Source organism: Grammomys surdaster, unplaced genomic scaffold (assembly GCF_004785775.1).
Source record: "Grammomys surdaster isolate TR1022 unplaced genomic scaffold, NIH_TR_1.0 126071, whole genome shotgun sequence".
In the NCBI taxonomy this organism is placed as follows: Eukaryota; Metazoa; Chordata; class Mammalia; order Rodentia; family Muridae; genus Grammomys; species Grammomys surdaster.
In genome coordinates, this window is record NW_021620880.1 from 1,919,817 (window position 1) to 1,940,378 (window position 20,562).

Genomic DNA, 20,562 nt, shown 5'->3' on the forward strand with positions numbered 1-20,562 from the left:
ATAGATCGGGGAGCCAGGGACATCCAGGGCACAGCAGCTACCCAAACACCGCCCCTCCGGAATTCCACTTCCCTTCTGCCCCTGCCTGGTCCTCTGGGCTGGAACAGACACAGAGTTGGTCTGCTCCTGTCCTGTGGAGAAACTGAATCCTGAGTCATCCAGGAGCCACTGCACTCAGAGCAGGTGACACAGAGTCGGTCTGCTCCTGTCCTGTTGAGAAACTGAATCCTGAGTCATCCAGGAGCCACTGCACTCAGAGCAGCTGGAGCCACTGCACTCAGAGCAGCTGAAACTGAATCCTGAGTCATCGAGGACCCACTGCACTCAGAGCAGAAGGATTTCCAGATCCAAGAGGTGGCCTGAGTCCCAGGAGTTATTCCACCCAGGAGATTAGGAGCATAAGACCACAGAGACCTCTGGTCTCTGAGGAGCTCTGCAATAAGCAAGATAACTGGAAATACAGACTCCAGTTTTACACAGTGAGAGCAGGTACCACTAGAGTTAACCAGATGGCGAAAGGCAAGCGCAAGAACATAAGCAACGGAAACCAAAGTTTCTTGGCATCATCAGTGCCCAATTCTCCCAATATAGCAAGCCCTGAACACCCCATCACACCTGAAAAGCAGGATTCAGAATTAAAATCACTTCTCATGATGATGATAGAGGATTATAAGAAGGAATTAAGTAACTCCCTTAAAGAAATACAGGAGAGTACAAGTAAACAGATAGAAGCCCTTAAAGAGGAATCACAGAAATCGCTTAAAGAAATGGAAGAAAACACAAAGAAGGAGTTAAACAAAAACATTCAGGACCTGAAACTAGAAATAGAAACAATAAAGAAAGTTCAAAGGGAGACAACCATGGAGATAGAAAACCTAAGAAAGAGATCAGGAGTCACAGACGCAAGCATCACCAACTGAATACAAGAGATAGAAGAGAGAATCTCAAATGCAGAAGATACGGTGGAAAATATTGACACAGTTGTCAAAGAAAATGCAAAACGCAAAAAACTCCTAACTCAAAACATCCAGGAAATCCAGGACACAATGAGAAGACCAAACCTAAGGATAATAGGTATAGATGAGAATGAAGATTCCCAACTTAAAGGGCCAGTAAATATCTTCAACAAAATTATTGAGGAAAACTTCCCTAACCTAAAGAACAAGATGCCCATAAACATACAAGAAGCCTACAGAACACCAAATAGACTAGACCAGAAAAGAAATACCTCCCGTCACATAATAATCAAAACATCAGATGCACAAAACAAAGAAAAAATACTAAAAGCAGTAAGGGAAAAAGGTCAAGTAACATATAAAGGCAGACCTATAAGAATTACACCAGACTTCTCACCAGAGACTATAAAAGCCAGAAGAGCCTGGACGGACATCATACAGACACTAAGAGAACACAATTGCCAGCCCAGATTACTATACCCAGCAAAACTCTCAATCACTATAGATGGTGAAACCAAGATATTCCATGACAAAACCAAATTTGCACAATATCTTCCCACAAACCCAGCACTTCAAAGGATAATTGATGGAAAATGCCAACACAAGGAGGGAAACTACAACCTAGGAAAAGCAAGTAAGTAATCTTCCAACAACCCCCAAAAAAGATACAAACATAACTTTACCTCTAATAAAAAAAATAACAGGAAGCAACAATCATTTTTCCTTAATATCTCTTAACATCAATGGTCTCAATTCCCCAATAAAAAGACGCAGACTATCAGACTGGATACACAAACAAGACCCAGAATTTTGCTGCATACAAGAAACGCACCTCAGTGACAAAGACAGACACTACCTCAGAATAAAAGGGTGGAAAACAATTTTTCAAGCCAATGGTCCCAAGAAACAAGCTGGAGTAGCCATTCTAATATCAAATAAAATCGACTTTCATCCAAAATTAATCAAAAAAGATAAGGAAGGACACTTCATACTCATCAAAGGAAAAATCTACCAAGGTGAACTCTCAATTCTGAACATCTATGCTCCAAATGCAAGGGCACCTACATACATAAAAGAAACTTTACTAAAGCTCAAAACACACATTACACCTCACACAATAATAGTGGGGGATTTCAACACCCCACTGTCAGCAATGGACAGATCATGGAAACAGAAACTAAACAGAGACACTTTGAAATTAACAGAAGTTATGAACCAAATGGACTTAACAGACATCTATAGAACATTTCATCCTAAAACAAAAGAATATACCTTTTTCTCAGCACCTCATGGTACCTTCTCCAAAATAGACCATATAATTGGTCACAAAACAAGCCTCTACAGATACAAAAAGATTGAAATAATCCCTTGCATCTTATCAGATCACCACGGACTAAGACTGGTCTTTAATAATGACAAAAACAATGGAAAACCCACGTACACATGGAAACTGAACAACTCTCTACTCAATGATGACTTGGTCAAGGAAGAAATAAAGAAAGAAATAAAAGACTTTTTAGAATTCAATGAAAATGAGGACACATCATACCAAAACTTGTGGGACTCCATGAAGGCAGTGCTAAGAGGAAAGCTCATAGCTCTAAGTGCCTACAAAAAGAAACTGGAAAGAGCACACACTAACAAGTTGACTGCACAACTAAAAGCTCTAGAACAAAAAGAAGCAAATACACCCAGGAGGAGTAGAAGGCAGGAAATAATCAAACTCAGGGCTGAAATCAACCAAGTAGAAACAGAAAGAACAATACAAAATATCAATAAAACCAGGAGTTGGTTCTTTGAGAAAATCAACAAGATAGATAAACCCTTAGCCAGATTAACCAGAGGGCACAGAGACAGTATCCAAATTAATAAAATCAGAACTGAAAAGGGAGACATAACAACAGAAACTGAAGAAATTCAAAAAATCATCAGATCCTACTACAAAGGCCTATACTCAACAAAACTGGAAAACCTGGATGAAATGGACAATTTCCTAGACAGATACCAGGTACCAAAGTTAAACCAGGAGCAGATAAACCATCTAAATAGTCCCATAACCCCTCAGGAAATAGCAGCAGTCATCAAAAGCCTCCCCACTAAAAAAAGCCCAGGACCAGATGGTTTTAGTGCTGAATTCTATCAGACCTTCAAGGAAGACCTAATACCAATTCTCTTCAAACTATTCCACAAAATAGAGACAGAAGGAACACTACCCAATTCGTTCTATGAAGCTACAATTACACTCATACCCAAACCCCACAAGGACCCGACAAAGAAAGAGAACTTCAGACCAATCTCCCTTATGAACATCGATGCAAAAATACTCAATAAAATTCTAGCAAACCGAATCCAAGACCACATCAAAACAATCATCCATCATGATCAAGTAGGTTTTATCCCAGGAATGCAGGGATGGTTCAATATTCGGAAATCCATCAATGTAATCCACTATATAAACAAACTTAAAGAAAAAAACCACATGATCATCTCACTAGATGCTGAGAAAGCATTTGACAAAATTCAACATCCCTTCATGATAAAAGTCTTGGAAAGATCAGGAATTCAAGGCCCCTACCTAAACATAGTAAAAGCAATTTACAGCAAACCAGTAGCCAACATCAAGCTAAATGGAGAGAAACTTGAAGCAATCCCACTAAGATCAGGGACTAGACAAGGTTGCCCACTCTCCCCCTACCTATTCAATATAGTACTGGAAGTCTTAGCCAGAGCAATTAGACAGCAAAAAGAAGTCAAAGGGATACAAATAGGAAAGGAAGAAGTCAAAATATCGCTATTTGCAGATGATATGATAGTATACTTAAGTGACCCCCAAACTTCCACCAGAGAACTCCTAAACCTGATAAACAACTTCAGCAAAGTGGCTGGTTATAAAATCAACTCAAACAAATCAGTAGCCTTCCTCTACATGAAAGATAAACAGACTGAAAAAGAAATTAGGGAAATGACACCCTTCACAATAGTTGCAAATAATATAAAATACCTTGGTGTGAATCTAACCAAGCAAGTGAAAGACCTGTATGACAAGAACTTCAAGTCTCTGAAGAAAGAAATTGAAGAAGATCTCAGAAGATGGAAAGATCTCCCATGCTCATGGATTGGCAGGATTAATATAATAAAAATGGCCATCTTGCCAAAAGCAATCTACAGATTCAATGCAATCCCCATTAAAATCCCAACTCAATTCTTCACAGAGTTAGAAAAGGAAATTCTCAAATTCATATGGAATAACAAAAAACCCAGGATAGCGAAAACTATTCTCAACAATAAAAGAACTTCTGGAGGAATTACCATCCCTGACCTCAAGCTGTACTACAGAGCAATAGTGATAAAAACTACCTGGTATTGGTACAGAGACAGGCAGGAAGATCAATGGAATAGAATTGAAGACCCAGAAAATGAACCCACACTCCTATGGTCACTTGATCTTTGACAAAGGAGCTAAAACTGTCCAGTGGAAAAAGGACAGCATTTTCAACAAATGGTGCTGGTTCAACTGGAAGACAACATGTAGAAGAATGAAAATTGATCCATTCTTATCTCCTTGTACAAAGCTCAAGTCTATGTGGATAAAGGACCTCCACATAAAACCAGATACACTGAAACTAATAGAAGAGAAGGTGGGGAAAAGCCTCGAATACTTGGGCACAGGGGAAAAGTTCCTGAACAGAACTCCAATGGCATATGCTCTAAGATCGAGAATTGACAAATGGGACTTCATAAAATTGCAAAGTTTCTGTAAGGCAAAGGACACTGTCAATAGGACAAAACGACAACCAACAAATTGGGAAAAGATCTTTACCAATCCTTCATCTGATAGAGGGCTAATATCCAATATATACAAAGAACTCAAGAAATTAGACTCCAGACAACCAAATTACCCTATTAAAAAATGGGGTATAGAGCTTAACAAAGAATTTTCAACGGAAGAAACTCGAATGGCCGAGAAGCATCTAAAGAAATGTTCAGCATCCTTAGTCGTCAGGGAAATGCAAATCAAAACAACCCTGAGATTCCATCTCACACCAGTCAGAATGGCTAAGATTAAAAACTCAGGTGATAGTAGATGCTGGCGAGGGTGTGGAGAAAGAGGAACACTCCTCCATTGTTGGTGGGACTGCAAGATGGTGCAACCACTTTGGAAATCAGTCTGGCGGTTCCTCAGAAAATTGGACATAGCATTACCCGAGGATCCAGCTATACCACTCCTAGGCATATACCCAGAAGATGCTCGAACATATAACAAGGACATATGCTCAACTATGTTCATAGCAGCCTTATTTATAATAGCCAGGAGCTGGAAAGAACCCAGATGTCCTTCAACTGAGGAATGGATTCAAAAAATGTGGTATATTTACACAATGGAGTATTACTCAGCTATTAAAAACAATGAATTCGAGAGGTTCCTAGGTAAATGGATGGAACTAGAAATTATCATCCTGAGTGAGGTAAGCCAATCACAAAAGAAGACACATGGTATTCACTCACTGATTATTGGATATTAGCCTAGAACCTTGAAATGCCCAAGATGCAACTCACAGGCCACATGAAGCCCATAAGGAAGGAAGACCAAGTGAGGGTGATTCGGTCCTTCTTAGAAGGAGCAACAAAATACTCAAGGGAGCAAATATGGAGACAAAGTGAGGGACAGAAACTGAAGGAGGGGCCGTCTCAAGACCACCCCACCTGAGTATCTATCCCATGTGCAATCACCAAAGGTAGATGCTGATGTGGAAGACAGGAAGTGCATGCTGATAAGAGCCTGATATGGATATCTCCTCAGAGGCCTTCAAGAGTCAGACATATTCAGAGGCAGATGCTCACAACTAGCCATTGAACTGATCATGGGGTTCTCAATGGAGGAGTTAGAGTGAAGACTGAAGGAGCTGAAAGGGTTTGTGGCACCATGAGGAGAGCAACAATACCAACCAACCACAGCTCCCAGGGTCTAAACCACCAGCCTGGGAGCACTTAGGGGGGGATCCAGGGCTTCAGCTGAATATGTAAAAGTGGAGGGCCCTGCTGGGCATAGGTGGAAGAAGAGAACCTTGACCTCATGAAGGCTGGATGCCCCAGGGGGTGGGAATTTTGAGGGTGGGGAGGGGGGAGTGGGGGGGTGTAGATAGAGGTTACATCCACAGAGAAGAAGGAGGAGGGGCGAGGGGATTGGAGGTTCCGAGGGGGTGGTGGGGGATGGGGTAAGGGGACAACATAGGAAATGTAAATAAATCATCCAATAAAAAAAAAAAAAAAAAAAAAGAAAACCAACAGAATCTCATAACAATATTAATAAAAAAAAAAAAAAAAAAAAAAGTTAGCGGTGAGCATCCACGTCTGTACATGTCAGGCTCTGGCAAAGCCTCTAAGGAGACAGCGATATCAGGCTCCTGTCAGCATGTACTTCCTGGCATCCACATCAGTGTCTACCTTTGGTGACTGCACATGGGATGGATACCCAGGTGGAGCAGTCTCTGGATGGCCCCTCCTTCAGAAGTTTCTGTCCCATGCTTTGTCTCCATATTTGCTCCCATGAGTATTTTGTTACCCCTTCTAAGAAGGGTCAAAGCACCCACACTTTGGTCTTCTTTGTTCATGAGCTTCATGTGGTCTGTGAGTTGTATCTTGGATATTTCGAGCTTTTGGGCTAATATCCAATAATCAGTAAGTGAATATCATTTGTGTTCTTTTGTAATTTGGTTACCTCACTCAGGATGATAGTTTCTAGTTCCATCCATTTACCTAAGAATTTCTCGAATTCATTGTTTTTAAAAGCTGAGAAATTGGGGCTGGAGAGATGGCTCAGTGGTTAAGAGCACTGACTGCTCTTCCAGAGGTCCTGAGTTCAAGTCCCAGAAACCACATGGTGGCTCACAACCATCCATAATGAGATTCGATGCCCTCTTCTGGTGTGTCTGAAGACAGCTACAGTGTACTCATAAATAAAATAAATAAATCTAAAAAAAAAAAAAAAAGCTGAGAAATTGTAAATGTACCATATTTTTTTGTATCCATTCCTCTGTTGAAGGACATCTGGGTTCTTTCCAGCTTCTGGCTAGTATAAATAAGGCTGCTATGGACATAGTGGAGCATGTGTCCTTGTTATATGTTGGAGCATCTTCTGGGTATATGCCCAGGAGTGGTATGGCTGGGTCTTCAGGTAATGCTATGTCCAATTTTGCCCTGTCATTCTTAAAGCATTACCTTCTATACACATACACCCCTCCCAAGTAGCTCACCAACCATGTTACATTCTTGTAAGTCCATGGGATGGAAGACAAAAAAAGAAAGGCCATACTTCTCTTCCTTATTCATAACCTAGAAGTTGCACAATTTCCCACTTGCATCCTAAACTGCTCAGAGGACAGAAATCACTTGCTAGAAAGCAATGGCATGGAAGTGTTAGCTAGGCAGCAAAGGATTCAGTCAGCATATCCATTCATTACTAGAGGGAAAAACGCCAGGAAAATAGCATTTTTTCTGCTATAATTTTCAAATCTTTTCTTACATATTTCTATCCTTGTCTCTTTCCGTTAACCTATTTTTCAGATCATCTCCTTGCTCACTAGTTTTCTAGTATAACTTGTCCATTTAAACTTATTTTTATTTATACAAATATATTTATATATAACAAATATATACATCTATAAACAAATATATTTAGTTTCTAAATTGTTTTCCCTTCAATGCTAATGGCAGTACTTCATCATCTCATTTTCTTGTTCTTAGGTAGCACAATGGAACAGTTAAGAACATGAACACAAGATTCACACTGGCTCATTTACTAACCTTGACCATGTTACTTCCTTATTTTGTGCTTTAGTTATTCACCTGTAAGTAGTCCCTGTTTCACAGTTGTGAGAACTGACTGAACTAATATGTATCAAGGATTAGAGTATTGGGGACTCATAGGAAGTTTTACAACACTAAGTATCATAATGCTATCAATCTGATATTTTAATTTAAAATTTCCTAAACATGCTGTTCTTTATATAATAATGATAAGGTATAAAGCCAGTGGGGGATCCAATTCAGCCATCTATTGTTGTGGTTGGCCCTTGTTTTAAGTATATTTTTTTCTTTTTTAACTGAGGGAAAAAAAATTTTTAAACTATGACATGTATTTACTTCTGTCAAGGGACTATCTCTGGCTGGAATTACTGTAAACCATATTTCATTTTTACCTTAGAACTATCCACAAACTGACTTAGAGATATAAATCTCACAGAGATTAGGCTATAACTATAAAATGTCAGAGAGTAACTGCTCCCCTCCCAACCTCCACCACCATTTCAACTCAGTTCATTTTTCCTGTAGTTGTCTAGAGTTGGTAGCCATTTAGACACACATGATGGGCTATTTTCTAATTGGCTGAGTTTAGTGTCCTACTTGTATGTCTCCAAAACAATGTAACCAACCCCAAGAGTTCAGTAAATGACCTCATGACAAAAATAAGTTGTGGTAGCTGTTCTAGCATTCATTTCCTAAGCTTGTACAGAGCTATCCTCTAAACACCCACTCTGGGGCTGGGGCTTTAGCTCAACAGTGGAATGCTTATGTAGCATGTGCCTAGATCCAGGATCAATCCACAGCACCAAACAAACAAACAAACAAAAGGGTAATAAAATTTAAAACAGTTCCAGCTTTTAGATACATGAAAAATACTGTATAGCCTGCCTTTTTAAGTTATTTTCATCTGGAAGGGTAAAGGAACATAGTTTATCATTTGAACATGAGTCCTCTAAGTTTTCCTCTCAGAACCCTTAGTATCTTTAAGCATCTCTAGGTTGTAGCCAGTTAGAAGTATGCACACTTGCTTTTTGTTGCCAAATGTTGTAGCAAGACCCTATGATACTTCTCAAACCTTAAATGATGGGATGTAATGGTAAATTTTCTTAGTGAGGAATACACAAAGTAAAAGAACCATGACATCCCTTTGCAAAGAAGAATGTGTCACAGATCAATTCTAAGTGTTTCTTAGGATTACAGTAAGATAAAAATGTATCTTTGCTTACAAATTGTATATGGTCAACATATATCTCTTCCCAAGCAAGCAGTCATCTACATTTAATGGAAAATTCCTTTGTAATATTCTGAAGATGAAACTATGAGTGGTTGCTGTTATGAAGATACTATCCTAAAGTAATAATTTCACCACAAAGCACTGCTTTTGCATTTTGTGTCACTCTTTAAAAAATCTTTTGACAATTCACAAATTAACACAGCTGAGTTTGGAACATTTTCATCCACTATCACCCTCTTTCCTGCTGAATTCCTTCCTCCCAATACTCTTCTTCCTATGTTAATGTCTTTACTGGGGGGTTGCCAGAATTAATTATGGTTGCTTATATGAACAGTGGTTGTTTATGGAAACATGAGGAACTATCCATTCCTACTGAGGAAAATGACAGTCCTTCCTTCAGTACCTATTAACTGTCCATAGACGCTCAGTGAGAGGTGGTCCAAAGAGTCCTTCCTGCACTCATGAGAAAGTGGTGATGAGCCCACTCTTGTACAGTCCAGGTGATGACACTGCAGTGAGGTAATGGATACAATGGCCAAGTCATGTCCACAAGAACTGGCTCTTTCATTCTTCCTGCTCCCTCTTCTGCTGTGTCACTACCTTTTTAAAGTTAGAGTAAGGGAAAAAGACAGCAGTGTTAGAATTACCTGGATCAAGAATTGGTTACCCTCCAGCTATAGAAACTATTTTTTTTTCTTCTAAGACATAGTCTTAAACAGCCATTATTGTTCTTCTAGGACTTCTGAAACTGCCTCACACCTAGGTCATTGTTGCTTAATTTCCATAGCACATTGGCTCTATACTGCAACCAGAATGATCTTTTCAGGATGTGTGCGTGTGTGTGTGTGTGTGTGTGTGTGTATGTGTGTGTGTGTGTGTATCTTACTATGGTCATTGTTTTGTCAATTTGATATAGCCTAGAGGCATTTTAGAGGAAAGCCTCCATTGAGGAATGACCTATATTGTCTGGCCTATGGCCATACCTGTGCTGTAGTGTTTTATTAATTGATGCTCAACCCATTGTGAGTAGCACCATCCCTGGGTAAGCAGTCCTGTTTTGTTTTTTTTAAACAAAGTTAGCTAAACATGATCCTGTGAGCAATTCAGCAGCATTTCTCTGCAGTAAATCACTGGTTGTGAGTTTTCTGGTTGAAGGCAATGCTGCAATGAGTAGCAGGTGTCCTGCCTCCAGGTTCCCACCTTGAGCTCCTGCCATGATTCCCCTCAATGATGGACTGTGACCTGAAAGTGTAAAACAAAACAAACTCTTTCCTCTCATGTTGCATTTGGTCACTGGTTTATCACACAGCAAGAGAAGGAACTATGACAGTTACCATCCTCCTTAGGAAATCAAATGGCTTCTGTTTGTTCTTGGGTAAGATTAAACCCAAGAAAAGGTCTTCAAAGCTCTTAATAACTGACCCCTTTGTACTCTTTCTTGCTCTGCACTCTTACTCATTGCCAGGCACGCTGGGTCTCTCTTCAGTTCCTATAATCTGACATGCTTGCCTTTACCAAGGGATTGTACAAAAGCACAACTCTTTGCTTCTCCTGAAATGCTTTTTATCTTTCCTCTCAGTTAATGCTGTTGTCCTTAGATCTCGGCATACTATTTCAATAAGATGCACATTTTAGGGATGAGGGAATGGGTTAGTGGGGAAAGTGTTCGCTATGTGTTTCAATCCCTAGAATCCATATAAAATTGAAAATAGGAGTGTACCCATCTATAATTCCAATACTTCTACAGTAGGATAGAGGGCAGAAAGAGGAGACTCTTGGAAGACTGTGAGCCACCTGACCTAGTGTATGTAGACTGCTCAGAGACAATGAGATCTTGCTTCAAGCAAGGGACAATGTGAGAGCCAATACCTGAGACTGTCCTCTGGCCTCCATCTGTGTCCCACAGTCAGACCCTGTCTCAGAGAGGAACGCAGAACTTTCAATCTCATTCTTAAACAAAGCAATCTTATGGCATTGTTTTTAGTAACTAATTCCAGATTGGAATTAGAGGAGCTGGTGATGATGTGCTGTACGGCTGAATGTTGTACTATATCACATCCATAGTACTAAAATGATAGGGTTTTTTAAATCAAGTAGTACAAATTCTACTTAGGGAGAAATCCGTTGTTCTGAATTTTTTTTTAATCCCTGAAAGACAACTGAAAACATTTTTATGAAACAACTTTAAACAAGCATGTTTTTCCAACTATGAATTTTCATGCTATGAAGCAAGTGAGTTGGCGAGACTGGCTTTGTCACTGTTGGGTTTGTTTGCTTGTCTGGAATGACTTGCAACATATCCCTGGCTAGCTCCTACTCCTACTTCAGCTCCTACTTCAGTCTCCTGGATGATGGGGTTTACCAGTGTGCGTCACTAAACCTGCAGACAAGCTGGCAACCTCAAATAACACAGAGATGGATTTAATAACTTGAAAAACCAAAAAAAAAAAAAACTAAAAAAAACGGGCTGGAGGCACAGTTGCATGTCAAAGTTTAGATCTGAACTCCAGCTGGAGAACAGAAAGAAACTATATTATTTCTTTTATGTCTTGTTTTTGTATGGTAAAAAGTATCACCTATTAATGCAGTAGTTCACATTGTAGTAGGTGATCAAGGTTACATATTACATAATTAAATCATTAAACTGGGCTGTTTTCGAGAAACAAAAATACTTTTAAAATCTCAAATGTACTTTTACATTAAATCAAATTACTACTCTGAAGTAAAACTTACTTCTCATATTTAAATGATTTAACATTCATCCTGAAGGGATGATCTTTGTCAAAGTGTCTATGACTGTAACTTTTTCTTCTAAATGTCTAGTACTGGGAATGCTTCTAATTAACAGAAGGGAGAATAGTACCATATCCAAAAATATCCGGTACTATGCCTTTGGGGACAACATGTGCTCTGGATCCATGAGCTATGAAAGCCTAGTGAATGCCTGTATCCTGTTTAGCAACATAGGAAATCATCACAAAGTGCAAGGCTGAGAGGGACAGACATGGAGATGGGCTACCATCAAACAAGACATTTATAAACCAAGCTGAAAACCCTTGTATGTTTAGTGTGTAGGAGCACATGCATATGTAAACAGGTTAATGCTGGGTGTCTTCTACCACTTCAACTACATGTTCTGAGCCAAGCTCTCTCTGAACCTGAAGCTTACTGGTTAGGCAAGACTAGCTGGCCAATGAACTCTTGGGATCCTATTTGTGATTCCCCAATAGGACTACAGGTGTACTGTACCAGTACAGCTTTTTACATGGGTGCTGGGGATCCAATTCAGGTCCTCATGACCACAGGGTAGGCACTTTACTGAGTCACCTCCCCAGTTCTCAGTCTAAAAAAATTTTAAGATTAATACTTTCAAGGTTGACTAAAACAAATTTTTAATTTTAAAAGATACACTAGACCAGGTTAGCTAAATGTGCTAAGCACAGCTAAATGTGTCCAATTCTGGAATCCACTGGCAGATATACTTCCATAAATGGGAGTTTATTTACTCAAATTTTGTCCCTTAGCAAGACAGCCAAGTAAACTACATATTTATAATCTTAAATAAAGAAGCTGAGTTCAGAGTCATTTGGGAAAAAAAAAATCACTATTACAAAATTTCTGATAGATCTGTCTATTTACTATTTTGATGCAGGTACAGCTTGACCAAAACTGAGCTGTGACCTCCTGAGTGTAGAGATGCAGGCATGAACTACCATACCCAGAAATATATTTTTTTAATAGACTTCATTTCTTCTATTCAGCCAAAATGTTGTGACCTTGAAAAGTAAAACTATGTGATCAAGAGCAACTGAACTTTATATAGCATTCTGTCATTTACAAAGCTTTTAAGTAATCAAAAATTTTTAAACCTATTATTGTCCCCATTATAAAGGGAAACTACAAAAGGGTTTTACTTGGGTTACATGACTTAGGTATAAAATAACTAGGAAGCCATAACCCAACCTATCTCTAGTGTTTAAATGACACTAGCTTTTCAATATATTTTGTTTTGTTACACAATAACAACAAATAATACCAGCCTACATTTCCTGAATGCTTAGTATAGATAACTCATACTAAGGGGCCTGAGGGCATAGCTTAGTGGCAACATATCTGCTTGGTGTAGGCAAGGCCACAGGTTCAACCCTCAATGTCAGCTGGGAAGAAGGAAGTCATACTAAGCTTAGGAGGTAGAAACTAATTAATACATAATATGCTAATGAGTTCATATCTAGAAAGAAAAGGCATGATTCAAACTCAAGCACATGACTAGCATGTCAACTTGCCTCTACTCATATATGCACATACATAAACATGTATTTATGTACAGGTTCACCTCTAGAAGGAGAGGGGGTGAAGAGTATATACATCACTGTGTTTTGTATATGTTACGTGAAGGCCAAAAGAGGAAGAAAGTAGAAGTAGAATATAAAAGATGTGGAATTTCAAGGGGGAAAAAGCAGATTCAAGAGACTTGGAGTAAGCTAGTGAGCTTTTACTATGACAAATCAAGTGAGGGGAACCACCCATAGTATTTATGTGTCTGTATGAGTGTACGGCAGGTGTGTGCTGATACCCACAGAAGCCAGAAAAGAGTGTTGAATCCCCTGGAGCTGGGGTTACAGGTAGTTATAAGCCACCTGATGTAGGTGCTGGGAACTTCACAAGAGCAACAAGCACAGCTGGCAACTTAACTACCTTTCCCACAAAGGTTGGTTTTAACAGCAGGCTATCAGGTTACTGTGGTCTCCTATAATATCCTAAGAACCTAGAACATTTGTATACAAGGGCACAGTTTTACAGCAGGAACCCAAGAAAGAGCTGCGTAGAATGGAGTCAGGAATAAAGGAGGAAGATCACAGGAAGGCAAGGAAACAATTTTTTCAAGCTGCCTATTAATAATATAGTTTTGAGCAGCTTCAAGGTTAATATCTCCTCCCTAATACTATAAAGAAAGAGGCCATCCTAGCACCCCAAACAATGCTTGGGAATGGTAGATGGTCAATAAATACTGCATAAAATAATTAAGGCTAGATTCAAAGCTAGATTTTATTGAACACTAATGTCTATGACCTTTCCCAGTGAGTTGCCAGTTCAATAACCTAGAAAGCCTTTAGAATCTAATGAAATGGGGCTGGAAAATGAGACAATAATCTTTACCAGTGCAGCAACACTGGTGTGAACAACAAATAAAATAATATACACGTAACGTTCAGCAACACTATCGATGTAGGAACCCTAACTATGAAGCAGCTCTAGGATATACACTGATTCTTAAATCTTAAATTGAAAGGTACTGAATTGGTCTCGAATTGAAGTGGCCCTGGCCTGAGGTGATGTTGGGAAGTGGAAGGCACTTTGTTGCCACAACATGAAGGGTGCCAAAGCAAGTGGTGACAAAACCAGGGGACATGGTTAGTCAAATATTTTGATGCTAGAACACACACACACACACACACACACACACACTGCTTGTAGGCTGATTTGGTTGGCATTCAGCTAGCTGACATGATCCCTGTCTCTGCATGTATATGTGGATCCAAAAACATCTTCAGGATATGGGAAAGTTTATTTTGCCAACTGGAGTTAATAAAACCCAGGGCAGATTTGGATTCTTTTCCATTGGAGGATGTTGTATGCAAGGGCTACATTGGAGAAAATGAATGGTCTTCACTTTTGAGGGAAAGAAACCCCAAAACAGGCCTGGTTCATGCAAAATGAATGACAATTAGGCAAGAGGCACTTTAGGATATACACTAGGTTCTCTGATTATCTTCAACTGTGCCATTTGGTGGTGGTATTGAGAAAATGTGTAGTACAAAAGTTGACCTCAACATGGTAGCAATTAGAAACAGAGAAGACTTGTACATGTAGGCTTCTAGGGGTAGCACAGGTAATGTGGTGAGAACAACATTCCAACCACAGTGTACTGTGTAACAATAAGGAACACATGAAATGTTCCCCACACCAACAGTCACTCTGAAGATTACAAATGGGGCACTTCAGTATTCATCCAGATTACTTAATTAATTAGTCAGCTGGAAGCTGCTTTCTCTCTTGTACCTACAAGTACTCTGAATAACTCGAGATTCTAGTTTGCTGAAGATCATGTGGTTGGGCAGGACTGCCCTCCTTGGCCCCAGTGAGTAGCAGCCACTGAGTATGTATTTTCTTCTCCTTTGGAGATGATCTCACATCTGTTCTCTCTCCTACACACTCAACTAGAGTACGGCCACTCTTCCAGAACTCAGGTCATACTTCCTGTCAACACTTTATTACATACGGTTTATATAACAATCTGAAACTGTAATGTTGCCTTCTACTCCAAAATAAAGGGTAAAAACAAAACCACAGTCTAGCTCTAATGTAAATGAAAATTAAATAAGACTAACTAGAGATGCTTGACTTTGTGCTACATGCTAAGAAACATATAAAAGGACACAGGGCTTTCTAGGATGTATATTAAAGATCTACATTACATCAGACATTCTATTTCCTCAAAGTAGAATCAAAAGATTGTATAAAATTAGAAAGCTCATTCTGATGATTAGGAGATAAAAATTGCTAATTAAGGATATTTATCAATACATTTCATTGAAAGTTTACTACTCCAACATTCTTCTTACATGGTCATCAACAACCTGCCAAAAACTGACACCTAAATCACTGGAACCTAAATCACCTAAAAACTGGAACCTAAATCACTAATTCCCTGTGGTGGTTTTAATTAGAATGGCTATTGTAGGCTCATGTATTTGAATACAGAGTCCCCAGTTGGTAGATCCAGTGTGGGAAGGATTAGGTGTGGCCCTGTTAGAGGCAAGTATGTTACAGGGTTAAAATTTGAGGCTTCCAAAACCTCTCATTATCTAGTGCACGCTTTATGTTTGAGATGTGAGCTCTCAGCGCTGCTCTAGCCAACAGGCCAGCTGCTTGCTACCACATGGCTCTATCATGGTGGACTCTAACCCTCCGAAACTATAAGCCCAACCAATTAAACACTTTCTCTTATAAGTTGTTTTGGTCACAGTGTTTTATCACAGGAAAAAAAAAGAAGAAGAAGTAATTAATATACCCCTCCAGTCTATTCTCCATTAAGTAGCTGTGATGATTTTCGACAAATCAGTCACTTTAGTAACTACTTCCTTATTACCCTCCAAGTGAGTAATATGATTTATTAGTGACCACCATTACCTTTAAATATAAAGATGGAAATGCTAGTAAGGCCTAATAGGGAGCATTTTAATTTAACCTCTAAATCCCACCCTAGATTTATCTTACAATGTGCGCCCTCTGGTCTCAACAGTCCAGCATAATTGGCTTTCTTTCATTTTCTTCAGTGTACCATATTCTCCTCTGCCAGAGACTCCTCTGCAGGTAAAGTGCTTTAGTGAAGAGATGGGGGTACGCATGCTCAGGGCCCTGGTCTGAATCCCCAGTAATATAAACAAACACTTTGGAGAATAATGAAGTAGCAAAATGGGGAAAGGAATTCATGGAGTATGTGGGTTAAGTTTTCAAAAGCAGTTATTTGATTGTGTAAGGGCTAAAGGAAACTAAAGAATAGAGGTGTGCAAAAGAGCAGGATGGCAAAGCCTCCAGAAGACTGGAAACTTCCATTAAGAAAAAGAGGACCCTAAGACTGGAGAGCAATAGTGATTAATTACAGGAGATTCTAAACAGAGCTAAATCCAGCCTTTCAGGCCACGACAAGAAGACTGTTAGCTTGGCATGAGACAGGATGACTGAGCTTCCTCTAGCTATGAAATAGATAAAGGGCAAAGGTAGGAAGAAGAATGAAGGCAATCGCAAGCACCCAAAACAACATGGACCAAAGCAGCTGCAGTGGAGGTGGCAAGAATTAGTTTCCAAATATAGTTGAAAATGGAGCCAAGCAGAGGATCTGGGAAGAGGGGGAGACTGATAAAAAAAATAAACAAACAGGATAAACACTAAACCACAAATCCAGAAAATGCAGAGGACACCAAGTAGGGTGAACATAAAAACATCTATTTGGGCAGATACTCAGACTGCAAGAAAATGAAACAAAGAGAAAAAAAATGGTGAAATAAGCCAGAGGGAGGAGGAGCTAAGATAAGAATTACATCAGGATTCTCTTCCAACCACATAAAAAGAATATAAAGGAAAAGTTACATTGAGTAAGTAACCCAGACCTGGAAAAAAGGTGAAAATTTTAGTAATACAATGTAACAGAACTTAACTGTTTTTCTTACTTGATATACAGTCAAAACAAATAAAAAGGGGAGTCTGGCACATTTAGGGGAGTCAGTGACATTACTCAATATAATGCTATCATGTACACAACATTGTCAGTTACACATTTGTTCAAACCCATGGAAAGAAGATCTTTGTGCAGTGTGTCACTCAATGATAACAATGCACCATGTGCTCATCCACCACACTAGTGGCTCTCCTGGGCTCTGCTGAGAATGGAGAAGAGGTGCAGCCAGCATGTGAGAATCTTTGTACTATTTGCTCAGCTTTGCTGTGAACCTCAAAACTGTCCTACAAAGATTAAATCTTTATAGGAATTGACTATGCACAGAAGCTATGATACAGCAGAGTGGAAACTAAGAAATAGCAGTTAGCTTCCTACTCTGAAGAAGCTCTTTCTCAGTGACGCTATCTGGGCTGCCTTTCACAGAACTCAAGATCAAGAGAGACACACTATCACTCATATACAATGCAGGAAGAATTGTAAACTAAGACCAAATTTTTATAATTAAAGTAAATATAAAATAAGTATAAAATACAAAATTTTATAATTTTATAAAATTTTATAAAGTATAAAGTAAGTATAATTAAAGTAAGTATAAAATAAATATAAACCAAATTTTTATAATTAAAGTAAGTATAAATAAAGCAAGTATAATTAAAGTAAGTACAAAACAAGTATAAACAAGAGTCCTCTGGGTCTTCATAGTCATAACAATTATTTTTCCCGAGTCCTAATGACATCAAAGAACATTACAGCGATTTAAAAAAAAAAACCCTTCTAATAAAGGAATAAAAATCAGAAAACTGGTTTCATATTCTGAGTGGCATAAAGATTAATCAAGTGCATAAAAGCATCCAAACCAATGTCCCAGCTCAAAGGATCCTAAGACCATAATCACTCTTAAATATTTAGTTAACTCTAAGAAAAAGGTAAACTGTTTCCTATATTCTTTAAATATTAAGTGCCTATTAAAACTTTTATGAGAACCAATCAATTACTTCATATACAAAATCAGAATCAGTAGTAAAGTATTGATCACCAATAGCAAAATAAAGGGACTTTACATAGGCCATAATTTATCTGCATGACCCTAAGTTCTATCAAGTTTCTAACCGACTCAAAAATTGTTCCTATTTGAGAGATGCCATGTGATGTTTCAATGTGTACTGCCTCTTCAGATGTTAGTTATCTCTGTGATGAGAACATTTAAATCTCTTTCTTTAGCTTTTAAAACATGTTGTCATTATCTACAGTCTGAAATACCATGGCTTCCTGCTTAACTGTAACATTGTACCATTAATTTACCACACTCTGTCCTTCTCTATGCTCACTCCAGTTTCTGGGAAGCCACCACTATACTCTCAGCCTCTAATAAACTAACTTGATTATACTCATGTGCGGGTAAGAAAATGCAGTACTTGTCTCCCCAAGAATGACATTTCTCTTAACATAAGAATTGCTGGGGCTGGAGAGATGGCTCAGTGGTTAGGAGCACTGACTGTTCTTCCAGAGGTCCTGAGTTCAAGTCCCAGCAACCACATGGTGGCTCACAACCATCTATAATGGGATCCAATGCCCTCTTCTGATGTGTCTAATGACAGCTACAGTGTACTTATATAAATTAAATAAGTAAACAAATCTTTAAAAAGAATTTCTGGTCCAGAGACTTGAATCTATTGCCCAATTAATAAAGCAGTTTATCTTCAAGCACAAGGACCTGAGATTAAGCTCCCAAACTCATAAAAACAAAAGCTGCCATAACAACAAAACCAACCACCAGTGTGAATTGTGTGCATGCATACCAACCACTAGTGTGAATTGTGTGCATGCATACCAACCACCAGTGTGAATTGTGTGCATGCATGGTGACTCACATATACACATCTGCGGTAGGGAAATTCCTGAGGCTAACCTAAATGGTGAGTTCCAGGCAGCAAACAACCCTGACTGGAGAAAAAAAAAAAAGTGGACCATAGCCCAAGAAAACCACTAGAGGTAGTCCTCTGGTCTCCACAGACAGGCACACACAAAAGAATCTCCAGTTCTACTCAATCCACAAATAAGACTACACCTTTTTAATGACATTCTCATATTTTACAGCTAAAGGGTGTGAAGCTAGAAAGCAGCAGAAAGTGCTTAGAGTCCCAGAGGAGCCTCACGTAATTCCTGCAACTGAGACACTGAGGCAGGAGAATTGCCACAGTTTGAGACCAGCCTGAGTTACAGCTTTAGCTACAGAGTAAAACCTTGTCTCAAAAAGCCAGTAAGAAAGAAAGGAAGGAGGGCAGGAGAGAGTGAAGGAGAGAGAGGGAGAGAGAGAAGAAAGCAGGGCTGGCAGGAAGGAAAAGTATCTTACCAAAGACCACCCACAATAATCTTTGGAACCAGGATCAGAAGCCAGCAACAAGACTGGTACTTGCAGGCTTACCTTAAACTCTATCTAAAACTCTACCTTTCCTCTGGACTAGTTAAGTTAGTGTGTTGATCATAGTACTTTCTACAGTATAAGCAAAACAAAAACATAAAGCAAGAAAAAGATACGTGTGCTTTCACTTTCACTCCTTATCCAATGACCAGAAGCTAATAAAAAAAGTACTTAATAAGCAGAAGCCAACATAACAGAACAGACTGGTCTACAAGGTAAAACTTCCTACACATAGTCACTCTCGTTATCACTTTTATCTGCTACCTTAAAGTTCAAAATTGGGCCTTGTTTCAGTAGGTTTCTTTGTTCACAATTGTCCTGTCCAGCAGGGCATTAAACAGGGGAGATTACCTGAAAGAGAAGATGGGGGAACAAGCGAACATGAAGGAAAGACGACCTGTCTATAGTCTGATCAGATCGTCATCTTTACTTTTGCACACACAGGTTATATACACAAAAAGGCAGGATGTGGGGAAAGGGATGACACAGGAATGTGGGTGTTCAAGGGGAATACAGATTGTTCAGGGGGAATATAGCTATCTCCCAGAACAGAATGTCAGCTAGGTGAAGGTTCAGGGGACAGACCACTATGACTCTGCCTATGATTCATTTGTCTTTATCTGAGTTGGTACTATCCACCAAGGTTACCTATCTTACAAGGCCTATGAGTAGCCAGGCTTGGCAGCCTTCCACCAAAGCTGTCTGTTTACAATAACTCTCAGCTATCTGTTTCAGTGTTTTTCCACAGAGACCCAAGACTTGATGCTAGCAGGCGTGTATGTCAGGCCTATGGCTGATTTTAGGCCTTCAGTGTATAAACAGGGCTGCTCCTGACACACAATGGCTTAATTCTTTAAATAAAGCCCCAACCAATGACTTCAGATCGTTGTCAGTGTGTTTGAAA

The 20,562-nt window shown here is 39.2% G+C and overlaps 1 protein-coding gene across 2 annotated transcripts in view; it reads right to left on the reverse strand.

The window, feature by feature from the left end:
* Positions 1-20,562, reverse strand: part of Rap1a (RAP1A, member of RAS oncogene family) — an 86,134-nt gene that overhangs the window by 37,277 nt on the left and 28,295 nt on the right. The gene's annotated exons all lie outside the window — the stretch shown is intronic.